Genomic DNA, 16342 nt, shown 5'->3' with positions numbered 1-16342 from the left:
TGGACCCCTGTGTTACAGCATCCCTGGCTTTATTGTAATGTTGCGACGTGGAATACTAAGTGTTTTTGTCCTCTCTTTACTGTATTTTCATGACTTTGCGACAAAAACAACTGTCATGACCCTAGGGGGTTGGCTGCATTTGTGTTGTTTTCCCTCCATCTGCTGGGGTTTTTAGGTAATTGCACTTATTTATTATTGCCGTCTAACTGCTTTCATGCAACGCGTGACTACAATGCTGGTCTGCGATTGGTCGGCGTCAGTCGTTTCAAAATGGCGGAATGGTAAAGCTTTGTTCGATTGTGAGTGGTGACAAAAGCGTATTTATAGTGCATTTTACTGCTTAATTCAAAGTGGAAAGGTTCGCCATGGGTCCCCAGATCGCTAGTGATGTTAAAGACAGAATTAAGAAGATGACTTATAAGGAAACAAAGCCGTAGATAATCAAGAAATACAAAGTACGCTACCCTTACTCGGGAATATGGGCATAACAAATCCTTTCTAGAATTTTTTTATGATGTTTTCTGATTGTATTCGTGTATGTTATATGTACATAGCACTTATTATGCTATTTCTGTACCAATTTTGAATATCTATGTACAATTTTGATGTTTTTACCTGGGGTTCTAAACGCATTAGCAATTTAACATAGGTTTGGATTGCCCGTCATACGGTGAATTCGTCTTACGAGCCCAACCGCGGAACGGATTCACCTCGTAATACGGGGGCCCGCTGTATGTATGAATGAAGAAGGCTGTTTTTGAAAGAATTCTGATTTTGTGGCGATGAGAAGCAGAGGGGAAGAGTGAGAGAAGCACCCAATCTGACCCCAGACATTGATTGGAAAAGTCTTTGTTTGCTAAAGCCCCACATGTCATTGGATTTCGTGCAAGCTCTCGCTTTGATGAGGAGAAGGAGATGAAGTCTGAATAATGCATGTTCCTGTGCTTGTGTGTTTAAATCTAACCGATGGCGGTACCCCGACTTGACCCAATTCACCATTTTCGTGCGGCTTCTGAATGATTTACCGCAACGATTGAAGGGGTATTGGCCAACGGAGTATTTTCCGAATAAATACATAAATGAAAGACGTCCAACATTCAACCGTGTTTTGACACGCTTCCCCCGACATCCAATGAGCAGTACACTCGCGCCGGATCCGTCCCAGAAAACAGAGCTTTAATCTGCGGGAAAAGCCCTTTCACATGCAGACGTGCGCTAAAGTGGCAAGACTTCAGGCTAAAGAGGCGAAAGTATGAGCCCAAAAGAGGAAGGTCGGAAACGGAGAAGTATGAAGGAAGATCACAGAGCCCTGCAAGTTCTCACCACCAAAGGTTAAAGGTCAAAACCTTGAAGTGCTGGATAGGGTGGGGAGGATTAGCGGTGTATTGGGTCAGGTAGCGCAACTATGCAGGCTTGTTTTTCTGTCTTAGTCGGGACCTCCCACTGTATAGATTAGGTAAAATAAGACTATTATTTATAAAAATGGCATAAGTATACATAAAACTGTATCCTTTTTAACACTGACAAAAGGGAAAAGCAATATAAACCAACTTTCAACAACTGTTCACTACTTTTTTACAAGTTACAGCTTCGTCTCAAGCAGAAAAAAGTAAGCTAGTGCATCACAGTGCCTGAAAAAAATTAAAAGATGCCAAACATTTTATTGCAATTACATGGCAAAAACATGTCCTCCTGGGATCGCCCCGGGGGGCCCGTCCCATTATTAATTCACTCATTTTATTACAAATTACTGCATTTAACCAAGCTGATTGCTTACTTAACTCTAACATCAACCGATATCTAATTCTAATCTTAAAGGTCTCAACTCGTAGAGTCCACCAAAATGGTCCCCAGAAGTTCACAAGGTCGCCACAAAGACAGTAAAACCTGGAAATCGGTTCCCACTATGTAGCAAAAACTGATGCGTGCACACAAAACACACACAAGTTTTTTTTTTTTCCTATCGTAGTGGAGACATCTTATAGACATGATGCATTTCCTAGTCCCTAACCTTAACCGTCACAACAGATAGTCTGATCCTAATCCTTACCCTAACCTAAACTTAAAAAGAGATCTGAACTTGTGGTCCCGCACAAAATGATCCCACAAGCACACCAGGTCCCCACAAGACAGAAATTTGTCCCCACGTCTAGCAAAAACCACAGATACACACATGCAAAGAGGTTTTCTATTTTAGTGGGGTTTGCCTTTTCTAACCCCCAATTCTTACCTTAACCGTCACCACAAATTTCCTCTCCCTAATCCTAACCTCAACCAAAAGTCAAATTCAAACCTAAACTCTCAATTGAAGTCTTGACTCTTAAAAAGAGGTCTAAATTTGTACCTTAACCTCAACCAAAATTCATTACAAACCTAAACTCTCAAAGGAAGTCTTGACCCCTAAAAAGAGTTCTGAAATTGTGGGGTCAACCAAATTCGTCCATCCCACACAAGTACAAGAGGTCCCCACAACGAATTTGAAACCCGAAACACGGTACCATTCATCTAACAAAAAACACGGGCGCATACACACACACTCAAACCTATTTTGTCCCCCGGTGTCTTCTCGCAGCAGATTTCAGAACAAGCAAATTCTAAGGCTGGCCTGCTCCGACACGAGCATATCCATTTATACCCGTCAGGTTCTTCAAACAACACCACTGCATTGAAATGGAAACAAAAGTTAGTGGGTGTGGATGGCGCGTCCATCCGTCTCAGGGAAAGCAGCCCACCATTCCTTTCACTTGGCATGTATGTCTTGAGCGTGTCAAGGGAAGGTCAATACTCTGCTGGCAGTCTAATCGGGGCTGATGAATGGGGGGGCGGCTTCGTGCGACGTGGCCTCGGCGGTCAAAGCACGAGAGGAGCGGGCCGGTCCTTCAAAACGGCACGAGCTCTTGTCAGGACGAGATGGCCGAAAATCTCGGTTTTCTTCGAAGATTCCAGACAATAATGATTTTAATTCATTTTAATGAAGAAATCAATCAAACAGACATTTATTCATGCATTTGGTTTAAATGAAAAATCGCATGAAGAATATTCAGGCAAAATAAAGGAATACTGATGGGTAATCAGTTTTAACATATTCATAGGTTGTACAAAAAAGTAGCTGCTAAAAGCTAATGCTAACTTGCTTTTGCTATTTTTAGATCCATAAATGTTCAAAATACGACTCAAGGGGTCCAAGTCTTTGGACTTTACATCAAAAGTAATTTCACATCAAATTGACCGCTCGGGAGCTGAAATTTCACCCAGATGGTGAACGCATATCAAAGTTTAACATGACAGGACCACTTAGCTACCACGCTAGCAGGAGTGTTCCATCCCTTGGCTAAAATACTGCCAGATTGATGTGGAAAAAAATGACCCAAAAATTGTCAAAATACTGCACGAGAAGTCTAATCCTTTGTACTTCAAGTCAAAGTCGTTTAAAGCATTAAAAGAAAACACTAGGAGGCTGAAATTTCACCCAAATGAAGACAACATGTCAAAGTTTAAATTGGCAGGACCACATAGCTATCACGCTAGCAGATTTGTGCCAACCCTTGGCTAAAATACTGCCAGAATGATGTGGAAGAAATTGAACCACAAATGGTCAAAACTCTGCACAAAAAGTCCAATCCTTTGTAGTTAAAGTCAAAGTCGTTTAAAGCATTAAAAGAAAACGCTAGGGGGCTGAAATTTCACCCAAATGGAGACAGCATGTCAAAGTTTAACTTGGCAGGACCACATAGCTATCACGCTAGCAGAATTGTCCCAACCCTTGGCTAAAATACTGCCAAAAAGATGTGTAAGAAAATGACCCAATGATCAAAATGGCGAAACGGGTTAACTTTCAAATGGATCAGTTTGACCCAACAGATAAAAAGATGCTTAGCGCGCCATAAAAAAGTTCCGCCCCCTCGCCTTTTGGAACTACTCCTAATCTTTCAAATGCAGCAAGCCATCGAGAGACTTACAGACCCAGAAACATGAAATGACTGTAAAACATGAAACCCACAGAAATCCTGTGTCAAAAACAAAAAAAAAAGGGGGGGGGGGGGTTGGGGGGTTTACTTTGTCTGTGTGAAGCCGGCTGTCTTCATTTGCTCAAGTTCCCTCCGTCTTTGTACAGGTGTCAGGGGCCGAATCGACAACACGCCTCCATAGAGCAGCACCCACCGTTTATTGCCCTGACCCAATCTGTTAGGGGTCGGCGAGGGGTGGCGACGGGGCGTGCGGATTCAGATGGGAACCTTCAATGTAAAGTTGACAGGGGTTTCAGCTGGGGCTCGTCTTTACATCGGGGGTGCCCGGGGAGAAAACTCAAAACAGCTGGAACGCATGCCGGACTCTCCCGCTGTTCTTCCTGACCCGCCCTCGGCCGGGTCTGTTTATTTCAACGGGCCCTCTCTGTTTAGGGACGGCCAAGATCCAGCTGCCCCAAAATGAGAAAAGCGCCGCCCGGATTACGTCGGCAACAAAAGAATCGGCGTTTTCACGAAACCAAAACGGACCTCTCAAACTTGTTTATAATCATTCAGTTGTGACCTTTTTCTGGAGAGGGGATGTTGTCTTTGAGACAATCCTTCTCAAATCGTGACGCCATAAGGGCGGGGTTGGGGAGGGGGGGGTGGGAAGGGGGGTGGCGGGCGGCTCAACAACCTCAAGGAAAAGGTTTTGCCGTGTTTTTTGCCAAAGAAATTGTCACTATATATTTTTTTCTTTTTCAAACACAACTCTGCAATGTATTAAGGGACAGAAAAAAAAGTACCGTATTTTTCGGACTATAAACCGCGACTTTTTCTTCATGATTTGAGCCCCGCGGCTTATAGTCCAGTGCGGCTTATCTGCTGGATTTTCCCACCGGTCAAGCAAATGTGTGTTCAAGGAGTCACTTTATGGGAAAAATATGAAATAGAACTGAAAAGATGTGAATCAATGGCTGTGCTCAAAAAGAGTTTTAAAATACATTGTTAAAAATATTTTAAAAATTGTCTAAATTGAATAAAATCTTGTGTAAAAGTGTATGACGTAAATTTAATATACGGTATACAGTATATATGATTGTATTTATACATTTCTGATTGTATATATTATTTATTTGCAATGTGTTCAATGCTCACTAAAATAATCTTTGTATTTGTACGTTTCTGATTGCATATATTATTTATTTACAGTGTAAAATAATAAATTAAACAACGGTAGACAGAAAGTGTTGATTTTGAGTTTGAACTGCTATTTAACTCTGCGGTATTCTGTTGGTTGTATCCATCCATTCATTGTATATAAATATGATGTTGTAACTAAATATGCACGTATGTTCAGTCTGTAAAAGAGAGGATGTTGCAGTTGGTAGATAATTAAAAAAAATATCGTCAGATTGTGATATGAATTCTCGCTAGTGTGACGATTGCTGTGTGAACGACACGAGCGTTTGTGCAATAACTTTTGCTCTTTGTGATTCTCCTCTAAAAGGCAGCGTCACCGTTCCTGCGGAGGGGACCGTAATGAAACGGAGCCTTGGCGCTTATTGCATTAAGTGCAATCAATAAATCCTTTTTGCGCACTCGCGAGCTCTCCTCGTCTCCAGATCTCAATAATGCTGAGTGCTTTCAGAGTAATGAAGATTGCTGGTGAACTTGACTACCTTTAGTGCCGTCAAACTTAAGGCGATTCCTTTTTTTTGTTTTGTTGTTGTCCTGTTTTGCTATGTGTGTATGTGAATTACATTTTTCTTCCAGGTGTCTGCCTTAAATCAGGGGTGTCAAACTCATTTTTATCGTGGGCCACATTAAAGTTATGCTGTCTTGTCACAGGTTCCGAATGACTGCAATTCAAACCAATCTGAAGTGTGTTCCTCACACGCTTAGCTAGTTTTTGAAATCACAGACAGGGAAAAACTGTTCATTAAAGAGACCAAACCCCCCAAATCCCCCCAAATGTGTAAAAGTTGAAGACAACTTGCAAGTTTGGTATTTTAGCCAAAAACTTGAAGTCAAATCAGCATTTCGCGGGCCACATAAAATGAGGTGGAGGGCCGGATCTGGCCCCTGGGCCTTGAGTTTGACACCGGTGCCTTAAAGAGAGCCTAAATGTGGGTGATATTATGATAGGCACTAATCAATACTAAAAAGGCACTCAAATAATCAATGACTGATGAATTTCAATCCATAGCAATTTGATACGCTTTAAGCTATTCTTTTCAGATCCAGAATAAGCTGTAACCTGTATAAACCCCTGTCAAAAGTCAAGTTAACATTTGCAGAAAGTTGATTGAAATGTTTATTTTCTTTTGTTCATGTTAAGTACCATTTTAGGTATAATTATATCATTTTCATGGATAATGGTCTTATTCGTAATCATTGCGGCGAGTGGGGGGCGGCACCAAATGTTTTCTCTTTCCGAGTGGGATTTTGCAATAAAATAAATAGCTTTACAGTCCATTTGTTTTCATTAAAACGTGTTTTTAATTGAAGGGCTACTCCCGGGTGTCATTTCATAGAGAGACTTTTCAACTCCGGTGGCGCTCCTCCCGCCTTTTCCCCCACGGGGAACATGCTAATGGAGACTCCACTGTTTTCCATCCTTCTTCATGTCAGATTTACCTTGCGGTCCTCCTCACATCTTTGAACTTCTTCTGGGTCAGAAAAGCTTTTGGGTGTTGCAGGGTTCACCTACTGGTCTTGTGACCCTGACAAGATGGATAGGGGTCGATAGTGCTCCTGTTTTGTCTATAGCGCTTTCCCACCACACGGTATCTCTCCATCGAGGCACCGACGTCAGTGATAAACCGAGAGCTTCTCTTGGAATCCATGCTCCCCATCTTTCCTCCTCGTGTCATTTTTGAAGTTTCTTTACAAAAGTGAATGAAAACAGAGATAAGCTGCACTTGTAGTTATCGTTGACCGCAGCAATCAACAAGCCGACTGTTTTCGCCGGACAATGTGTAAGATTTAGACCGTCTTTCATTCAAAAGGAATAAATAAAAAAGTGATTATACATTTCTAAAACTTGCGAATAAAGTGTGTTTTGAATATAATTGTAGGTCTAATTATTTTTAATTGATATTACGTGGGGGGTGGCACTCCTCCGGAGTGAAATAAACAAATCAAGAAATAAAAATTTCCATAATTTGTAATGTAATGCCACAAGGGTTCAAATGTATTTTCGTGTAACCTTCATGGTCATAGCTATTTATAGCGCTTGCAAAATTACCCTAAATACAACAATAAAAGAGTTAATAACATTGTAAACAACAAAGCAAAACCTCAATTTCATGATTCAGCTTGTTCACCAAATTCACCAAATCATTACATTTATTCTGTAGCCCTTTCTATATTTGGAACATGAAGAAAGTGTTTGTTTTTTTTCCTCCATATTTTGGTATTAATGTCAGTTAGTATCGGTTTGAACTTTGCTTTTTATAGCAATTTGAAGGTCTCTCCTTAGTTGCAGAAAAGTCATTCCAAAGTAGAACGCACTAGAAAAGTCTATGGAAATAAAGCTCCTTCCCCGAAACCAGCACTTTATTTATTTTGTTCCAGGATAAGATTTGATAGAGTGGAATACAATTTCCTGATCCCCTAACTGGAGAGGACACTTTTCCTGTTCTGGTTATTGTTTGATGTGAACTAAAAACGTAGCTGCAGTCTAGACGTTGTAACCCTGCGCAACAGGATGCCCGGAGCCTTGGCAAACGTTTGCTAATCGTGTTTTCTTTTCTTTCTTTCATGTGCCGTTTTGTCCTCTCAACACTCCTTAAGGTAAGACCACTCCCTTGACTTTATTTTCTCCGTCATAATGAGCTGAACCCCCAAAACGTATCCGTCCACCCCCATTCATTTTCTTCATTATGTTTAGAATTGAAAGGTTACTTGGATTGAATTGAGATACTATTGCAGAACTTGATTTAAATTAGGGCTGGGCAATGTAGCAAAGGAATCGGATTAAAAAATAAATAAATAAAAATCCAAAACATACTGTACAATCCCAACTACAGTATTTTCCGCAGTAAGGCACACCGGATTATGAGGCGCACCGTCAATGAATGTCCCAGTTCAAAACTGTTTTCATATAGGCCGCCACGTTGTAAGGTGCATAGAATAGAAGCTACAGTTGTGGCTGGTGTTGCTTTATGCATCCACCAGATGGAGCTGCACTAAAGGAAATGTCAACAAAACAATCTGATAAGTCAAACTTTTCAATCAGAAATTAATAATGAATATGGAATTGGATTTAGTTGTTAATTTACCTCATAATTAAATCGCAAAAACAATTTTTTTTTGTTGTTAAATAAGTATCAATGAATGGCATAGTTCAGAACTGTTTTCATATATAAGGCATACCACATTGTAAGGTGCATAGAATAGAAGCTACAGTAGTGACTGGTGTTGCTTGATGCATCCACTAGATGGAGCTGCACTAAATGTCAACAAAACAATCAGATAAGTCAAACTTTTCAATCAGAAATTAATAATGAACATAATTAAACGTAGGGTGGAGAAATAAAACCTCTTGATTACATTAAGACTGTTTGGATCAGTGCGTCTCAAATAGTGGGGCGTTCATTGAAATGGATTCAAATCATAATTGTTTAGAATGATAGGAGAAAATCAAGATTTTACATTTTTGCCCATATTGTCCAGCCCTAGTTTGAATGTTTTTTGCATTGCTCGTCCTTCAAGGACGGCCTTGTCTGCTTTAAACAGGTTATCTTCATTATATCCTGCGGCCCACAGTTTTGTTACTGTCTAGTTGTGTTTTTGCAACGCATGAGACATAAACCCAGCCTGAACTGCCTTTTTGCCAAATTGCAATTAGTGAGCATGGATTTTTGCGGAGGAAATGAGTTGATTGGTTCTACGGTGAACGTTGTATATTTAGTGTCACTTGGTAATTTGTGGAATCAATCATGACTCAGTAAAAACAGTGTCTTAAGCGTTTATGGCTGGATGTACCCTGCATGGTTCAAGTGACGCTTTTTTTGAAATGCTTGTGTAGCCTACATTTGATTTGGGTCATGGGCGTGAAGAAAGGAAAACACGAAATTCCTTTGATTCCTAAGGCCTTTCGCAATATGAGTAAAACCAGATAAAAATCAGATATCTGGCAAAGCAACGAAGCCGAACGGACAAGTCCAATAAACCTTGTGAATATGAGCCATATATCATTGAGATACTATACCAAATAGAATTTGATGCTATTCCATTTTGCCATATTTGCCATTTTTTATTTGCCACATGAATTCGTGATGGGCAAATTAAAGATACTGCTGTTTAATGCAAAGGTTTTTCCATCTATTTTGTGGGTCGCTATTTCTATGTAAACGTGATGCGGAATAAGGACGCAATGATGCAACATTGCAAATAGTATCACACCCATAAGAGAGGACTTTGCATTCACTTTGTTTACTTGTTGTGCTTGAAATGTTACTTGCATTGACCCGATCACACATCTGATTGTAACAGATGTGTTGCTCTTTGCAATTCTGTGTAAAAGCCACCAGTGTCCAGTTAAGGCTATTGGACAGGAGCTCTGTGGAAAAGAAGCTAATTTGTGTCACCAGGCAGTATGAAATCTGCCCGAGGCTTTCAGAATTAACAGTTGTGATCCTCTATCCGTCTAGTCAATAGACAGTTGCGATAGCCAATCAGCTCACGAGTTGGCGAGGGTAAGGCCAGCTAGAAGGCCTCACGTCGAATGTGACATGTACGCTGTCTGTGATTGGATACTCGGCATGGGAGGGGCGCTATGCACATCAAGCAAGCTTGGCCGTTTGGTTGTGACAATCGTGTGTCCACTGCTTCTGTTGAACAGTCATTTGCAGCTTTTTTTTTTAAAGCGAATTAAAACATATGGTAGAAAATGATTCATTGTTGGAATTGAAACGCACAGACAAACTATACAACCAAGTCATCGAAGTCTTCTTGAGGACAGAAAGAATGGATTTTGTGTCGAATTAAGTGTTTTGGGAGACAGTCGTTTTTGTGAGAGCGAGCATTTTAATCATGTTTTTTTTTTATGATAGATTTTTGTAATTTCATTTCGTTCGTGTTTAATGGAAAATAAATAAAATGATGTTCTTGAACTGATTTGTAACTTAGCGTACACTCTTCTTAATGCTTGCCTGCTCTTGCAGGCTTATAAAAGCCATGGATAAATTTGGAGTGTATTTACTCTTGCACTGACGGTACGGGGGCGACGTAGGAAGGTATGAATTTCTTCCGTCGTCATAAGCTTTTCTCAAGTCACATTTACCTGCTGGGACGGGGCCGGTGTGAGAATGCAGAATAAGCAAGTGGTACTTGGAAACGCATCAATCAAGGAAAATAACATTGTTGACTTTTCACGATTGGGCCCCTTTAAAGCATACAGTGAGTGAGTGAGCGAGGTTGGTCAATTTCCCAACCGGAGCAGGCCTAGCTGTTGAACTGTGCACTCCTTTTGTTTGAAACTCATTGTGCGTGAAGCACACTGATTTCCAACTCTGAATGGACCATCAAGAGCAGATGGCTTCGCCCGGGCTAAAAGCACATCCACTTTGATGGCGCATTGGACCGCCGCAGATGATGTCACGATGAAACGCGGCGTAGCGGTGCACAACGAGACTCGCTGTTGCCAAGGAAGCTCCGGGAGGGACGTCTTTTGTTATGCATATTATAAGAGCTCTTCAGTCCAAACAAGGCTCTCCAGTCTGTCATTAAAGCTTCCAGATGACAGAGATGTCCTTTCATGTGTGCTTCCCCTCTCCTGCCCTTCCCTTCCTGTTCACGGAGTCCCTGCCAAGCTGCTCTTCAGATGGAACCGGTAGAGTGGGTTTATACTCCGGATCGACCGACGTGCTTTTTTCGGGGCCGATGCCGATTGTCGTCGTCGAGGAGGCCCGTCACGATATTCATTTCAAGGAGTCGGTGAATATTTATTGCAGAAAGAAGGATGCATTTTGAATGACGCGAACCCTGACATTTACCGTTTTTCTCACTGTACAGGTTGTGTGTTTTTTTTCCTCGTTTTCGACCCTCATATTAAGGTGGTCGACTTATATCCGTATAACTCAAATCCAGACCAAATACTTATATCCGTACAACTCAAAACCAGACCAATTTTCTGCACGTATTTTATAGTTTGAATACAATCAATTTGAACGCAAAATAAGTAATATTATGTCATGTACAAGGCTCAAAATTATAGTATTTACCTCTAAATCGATATACAGAAACGTCTTACCTCCTGCATCGCACCCTCAGTGCATCGCAGGGTTTTTAGGGATTTAAAAAAAAAGCTATATTGCAGAGAGACGTGTTGTGAAGGTTTCCTGCATGCCAGACTGTAAAGTTAACGATGAAGGCACTCGCCACGGGCGCTCTTTGGGTGTCAAACTACTGCAGTACACATATGTATTTAAATCTCGAATTATTAAACCTTTTACAGTAGTTGTGCTGTTATCCCTTCTCATCCCTTTGGCTGGAATCTGACGGAGAGCCACGGCAGTCTGTAGCTGACCAAACATGATAACAATCAGAGTTCACACTTGAAATTTCAATTTGCTAGTTTGCGTTCCTACTCCTACAAGAGACGTGATTGGCTCCCGGCACAACCGTTGACTAGTGAGCGCATGAGCTGTAATTTATGCCCGCCTAGGAGTTGTAATTACACCTGCTCTCATCTTTACACTTGAAATTCCAATTTGCTAGTTTGAGTTTCATGAGGGAGACGGGCACTCCTACAAGAGACGTGATTGGCTCCCGGCACAACCGTTGACTAGTGAGCGCATGAGCTGTAATTTATGCCCGCCTAGGAGTTGTAGCTACTCCTGCTCTCATCTTTAAATTTAGCTAAGCTATAACCAACCGGCTAACCATATATGGCGTTCATTACTGATTAGTCCTGGCTTTTGCCTGGCTAACCAATCAAATGCGGCTATGGGCGGGACAGCGCTGGAGAGAGATAGACAGTCAGAGAAGTAGATGACTCAAAAACCCCGTCTGGGGAAAAGGAGAAACCTTCAGAAGGGACGGCAAGGTGGGAGGAGCCTTCCAAGCAAAAACTTGTCAAATCCAAGTCAAGCAAAATACACGTCCTGACAGTGACGCTACAATATTTCTCACGTGGAAGAATTTTGGCCAGATGAAGTAGCTCACAGTGCAATAGCATGCAACAGTGGGGGCTTTGTACATCGTATTAGGATTTCAGCACCTTCTCTTTGTGGCTTATTGCAGATTTCTGCTTATTAAATTCCAGCCCGCTCTAAAGAATTGACGGCGGCTTTTTCGTTTCTTTTTTCCTCCCAACAAACGCACCTGAATCTTATGAAATGCAAAAGCCATTTAACGTTGGAGTCTTTGATGCGCCGTCACTCGATTCTGCCTTTTTTTTTTTTTTTTTTAATGGCGCCGTTGTCACGCCGGCTTATTGATTGACGTTGGTTTTTGTATGCGTGCGCGCGTTTAAGTTGGCCCCCACTTTTTGTGTGCGTGGAAGTGGCCGCAGCGCGTTGCAGCGAGCGAGACAAAACACCTGTCACGCCTCATTGCTGCGCCTCTTTAAAGTGGGAGGTCCTCATGCGCTGCCCCCATCTTTTCCAGACTAGCGTTTCCCTGGAAGAGGAAGCTGCATGGGTTTTTTTTTTTTTTGGACTCTTTTTTTTTTTTTATTTATGGCGACATATATTTTATTCTTCTTTTTGCTTTTCTTCATTTTTTCCTCTTCTTCTTCCTGTTCTTCTTGTTCTTCTTCCTCTCTTTCTTACTTATGTTCTTCTTCTTAACCTTCCTATTCTTTTTTTTCTTCTTTTCCCTCTTTGGTTTCTTTTTTTCTCTTCTTCATTTTATTCTTTTTCCTTTTCTTCATTTTTTCCTCTTCTCTTTTTCTTCCTGTTCTACCTCTTCTTCTTGATCTTCTTCCTCTCTTTCCTACTTATATTCTTCTTCTTAACCTTCCTATTTTTTTTTTCTTCTTTTCCCTCTTTAGTTTCTTTTTTCTCCTTCATTTTATTCTTTTTTCTTCCTCTTCTTCATTTTATTCTTTTTCCTTTTCTTCATTTTTTCCTCTTCTCTTTTTCTTCCTGTTCTACCTCTTCTTCTTGCTCTTCTTCCTCTCTTTTTTACTTATATTCTTCATCTTAACCTTCCTCTTTTTCTTTTTCTTCCCCCCTCTTCCTTTTCTTCTTCCTATTTTCTTTTTCTTCTTCGCCTTAGTCTTTCTGGTCTTTTTACCTTGTTATCATTTTCTTCTTCCTTTTCTTTTCTCATTCTTCCTTCTTTTTTCTTCTTCTTCCTCTTCTTCTCAACGTCCCGCTTCTTTTTCTCTTCTTTCCCCTATCTTTTTTTCTTCCTCCTGTTTGACCTCTTCTCCATCCCTCTCTTCTTCCCCTTCCTCATCATTTTTTCTTCTTCTTCCTCTGACTTCCTTTTCTTCTTCTTCCTCCTGTTTTACTTCTTCCTTCCATTGCTCTTTTTCATGTCTTCTTCTTCCTCTGATGTCCTTTTCTTCTTTTTCATTGTTTTCCTTCTTCTTCCTCTTCATCTTAACCTTCCTCTTTTTCTTTTTCTTCCCCCCTCTTCCTTTTCTTCTTCCTATTTTCTTTTTCTTCTTCGCCTTAGTCTTTCTGGTCTTTTTACCTTGTTATCATTTTCTTCTTCCTTTTCTTTTCTCATTCTTCCTTCTTTTTTCTTCTTCTTCCTCTTCTTCTCAACGTCCCGCTTCTTTTTCTCTTCTTTCCCCTATCTTTTTTTCTTCCTCCTGTTTGACCTCTTCTCCATCCCTCTCTTCTTCCCCTTCCTCATCATCATTTTTTCTTCTTCTTCCTCTGACTTCCTTTTCTTCTTCTTCCTCCTGTTTTACTTCTTCCTTCCATTGCTCTTTTTCATGTCTTCTTCTTCCTCTGATGTCCTTTTCTTCTTTTTCATTGTTTTCCTTCTTCTTCCTCTTCATCTTTCTTGCCGTCTTCCTCGTTTTACTTTTCTTCCTCTTCCTCCTCTTCCTAATTTTTCTTCCCCTTCCTCTTATGCTCCTCCTCCTCGCCCTACTAGAAAAGAAACCTGAAAAATCCAAAGCAAAGCAAAATATGATGCGAAACCGGGTTGTCTTACGAGGTCCGTTGAGATCAACGTCGTTCATGATGACACTTTGATGAAAGTGAAGATGTGCACTTTCTTGTCCTTATTTCAAATGGTAAAGCCTTGTGAAAGATGAAGATAGAGAGAGTGAGCGAGCGAGGAGGCTGGAATGCACTTTTCATATCCTTGCAGATAATAAGATTAGGTCCATACCCTCTGAGGAAGGAATTTGAGTTATTCCCATTTGCAGTCCTGTGCTCTAAACGTGGAAAGTTGCAGCTGCGCAGGTGGAGCGTTCGTCTTTGATTTATTAATAAGGCCGCATACTTGCGTATAAATGTGCGGGAGATAATTTCATAACTTTATTCCATAATAAAACTGTCTGAAGTTGTCATCAACTAACGTCTTCTAAAAAAAATAACATTTCATGGTTTACAAACATAGAACAGCATTATAAAGTCTGCTGTTCATAATGTAGTGAATAACAATAAATGAAAAATTGATATTTTCTATTTCAGCACTCAATTCCCTTTTAAATAACACCTTGTATTAGTATTGAGTTATTTTCCAAAATACAAATTTTTAACATAGCCCATTTTGGGATTTCTACAAAAACGGCCTTGTTAAGATCTTGCTTTTCATTCCCAAACAGCCAAAAGGTTCAAATTGTAATCGAAGCGTATGAAAATAAGCCATCAGTAGATGATGCGCACAATTTAAAGTTAAATGTTCTAAAACTTTGCACAGCTCATTCATTTGCAAGTTTTTGAAATTTACAATCATTTCATTTATTCGTTCATGGTCTAAATCGTACACACTGTCCCTTCAACAAAGTTTTTTTTTGTTGTTATTTGGCTTCATTTTCAATGTCATCTTTTGCTTTTGTATGTGCAAACTATATTTTTTATACACGGTACCGCATATATATTTGAAATAAATCATTCATTCGTATACAAATAAATATGAAATCTTGTTCATTGACTGCAAAACTCAATTTGCGTAAACCGTAATTGTCGCGGCGCTCGGTGGGCCCCGCGCGTCGGTGAAACCTTGCACCTGCGCAAAGCCGAGGCGTGATGATCTGGCGCGGTGGCAAGCATCGGCGGCGCCCGCCTCCTGGCACTACGTGTGTGGGACTTAAGCTCCTCCGTGTGACAACGGCTCCAATCCCTTCCTGTCCATTCGGCCGTAAAAGCGAAATGACATCCGTACATGCATGCGCGCGAAAGCTATCGCGCCTTCTTCCCGCCGAATCCCGATTCCCGGCCCTTCTTTTCTCGGCGGACGGCGAAAGAAGAAAACGGTGCGTGGCGAGAGTTCAAAGGGAAGGAGAGGGAGGCGCGCCTAAGCGAAGAGTCGAGACACGGGGAAGGAATGATGCGGCTGGAGAAAAGACACGTCGGGGCACGTCTCCGGATCGTCCTGTGTCGGCCTGCGCTCACATTCTTGCATGCGCTCTCTCTCTTTCTCTCTGTCCGGCCGTCTTTCTATCGCTTCATCTTTTCTCTCAGAGTATTTTCAATGGCGCGCCTTACCCGGTAGAGCATAGGTGTGGAACTCCAGTCCTCGAGGGCCGGCATCCTGCATGTTTTCCAGTTTTCTTTCCCCAACACACCTGATTCAAATGATTAGCTCATTAGCAGGCTCTGCAATAGCTTTAAAATGGTCCCAATCATTTGAATCAGGTGTTTTTGAGGGAAAAGATTTGAAAACATGTTGGATACCGGCCCTCGAGGACTGGAGTTCCACACCTGTGCGGTAGAGCATTTCAATTATTAGCAATCATAATCGATAACGACCCCGGTGTTCACAACATCCGTATTTTTACGACACCAAAGCTGAGAGCGTAAACCATCCATCCGTCCTGGAGGGCCGGCATCCTGCATGTTTTCCAGTTTTCTTTCCCCAACACACCTGATTCAAATGATTAGCTCATTAGCAGGCTCTGCAATAGCTTTAAAATGGTCCCAATCATTTGAATCAGGTGTTTTTGAGGGAAAAGATTTGAAAACATGTAGGATACCGGCCCTCGAGGACTGGAGTTCCACACCTGTGCGGTAGAGCATTTCAATTATTAGCAATCATAATCGATAACGACCCCGGCGTTCACAACATCCGTATTTTTACGACACCAAAGCTGAGAGCGTAAACCATCCATCCGTTTTCAGTTCTCACTCGGGTCGCGGGCTTGCTGGTGCCTATCCCAGCTGACCAGGAAATCGCAGGGCACGGAGGGACGAATACCTAGTCACAACTAAGGACAATTACACCTGCCATGCATATTTTTGGGGTGCGGAAGGAAA

General features: G+C 41.3%; 1 protein-coding gene and 1 long non-coding RNA gene across 5 annotated transcripts in view; one reads left to right on the top strand and one right to left on the bottom strand.

The window, feature by feature from the left end:
• The window catches only part of agrn (agrin), a 294106-nt gene that overhangs the window by 35424 nt on the left and 242340 nt on the right, over positions 1–16342 (top strand). The gene's annotated exons all lie outside the window — the stretch shown is intronic.
• LOC148428354 (uncharacterized) lies at positions 6583–15348 on the bottom strand. Its single transcript, XR_015863785.1, has 3 exons — positions 15096–15348; positions 14073–14161; positions 6583–6834 (listed from the first exon to the last, which is right to left on the bottom strand). It is a non-coding gene; the product is annotated as an uncharacterized LOC148428354 (long non-coding RNA).

The sequence above is a fragment of the Hippichthys cyanospilos genome, chromosome 2 (assembly GCF_059441005.1).
Source record: "Hippichthys cyanospilos isolate Australia breed blue-spotted pipefish chromosome 2, RoL_Hcya_1.0, whole genome shotgun sequence".
Taxonomy (NCBI): Eukaryota; Metazoa; Chordata; class Actinopteri; order Syngnathiformes; family Syngnathidae; genus Hippichthys; species Hippichthys cyanospilos.
This window is presented reverse-complemented; position numbering and strand designations above follow the sequence as displayed.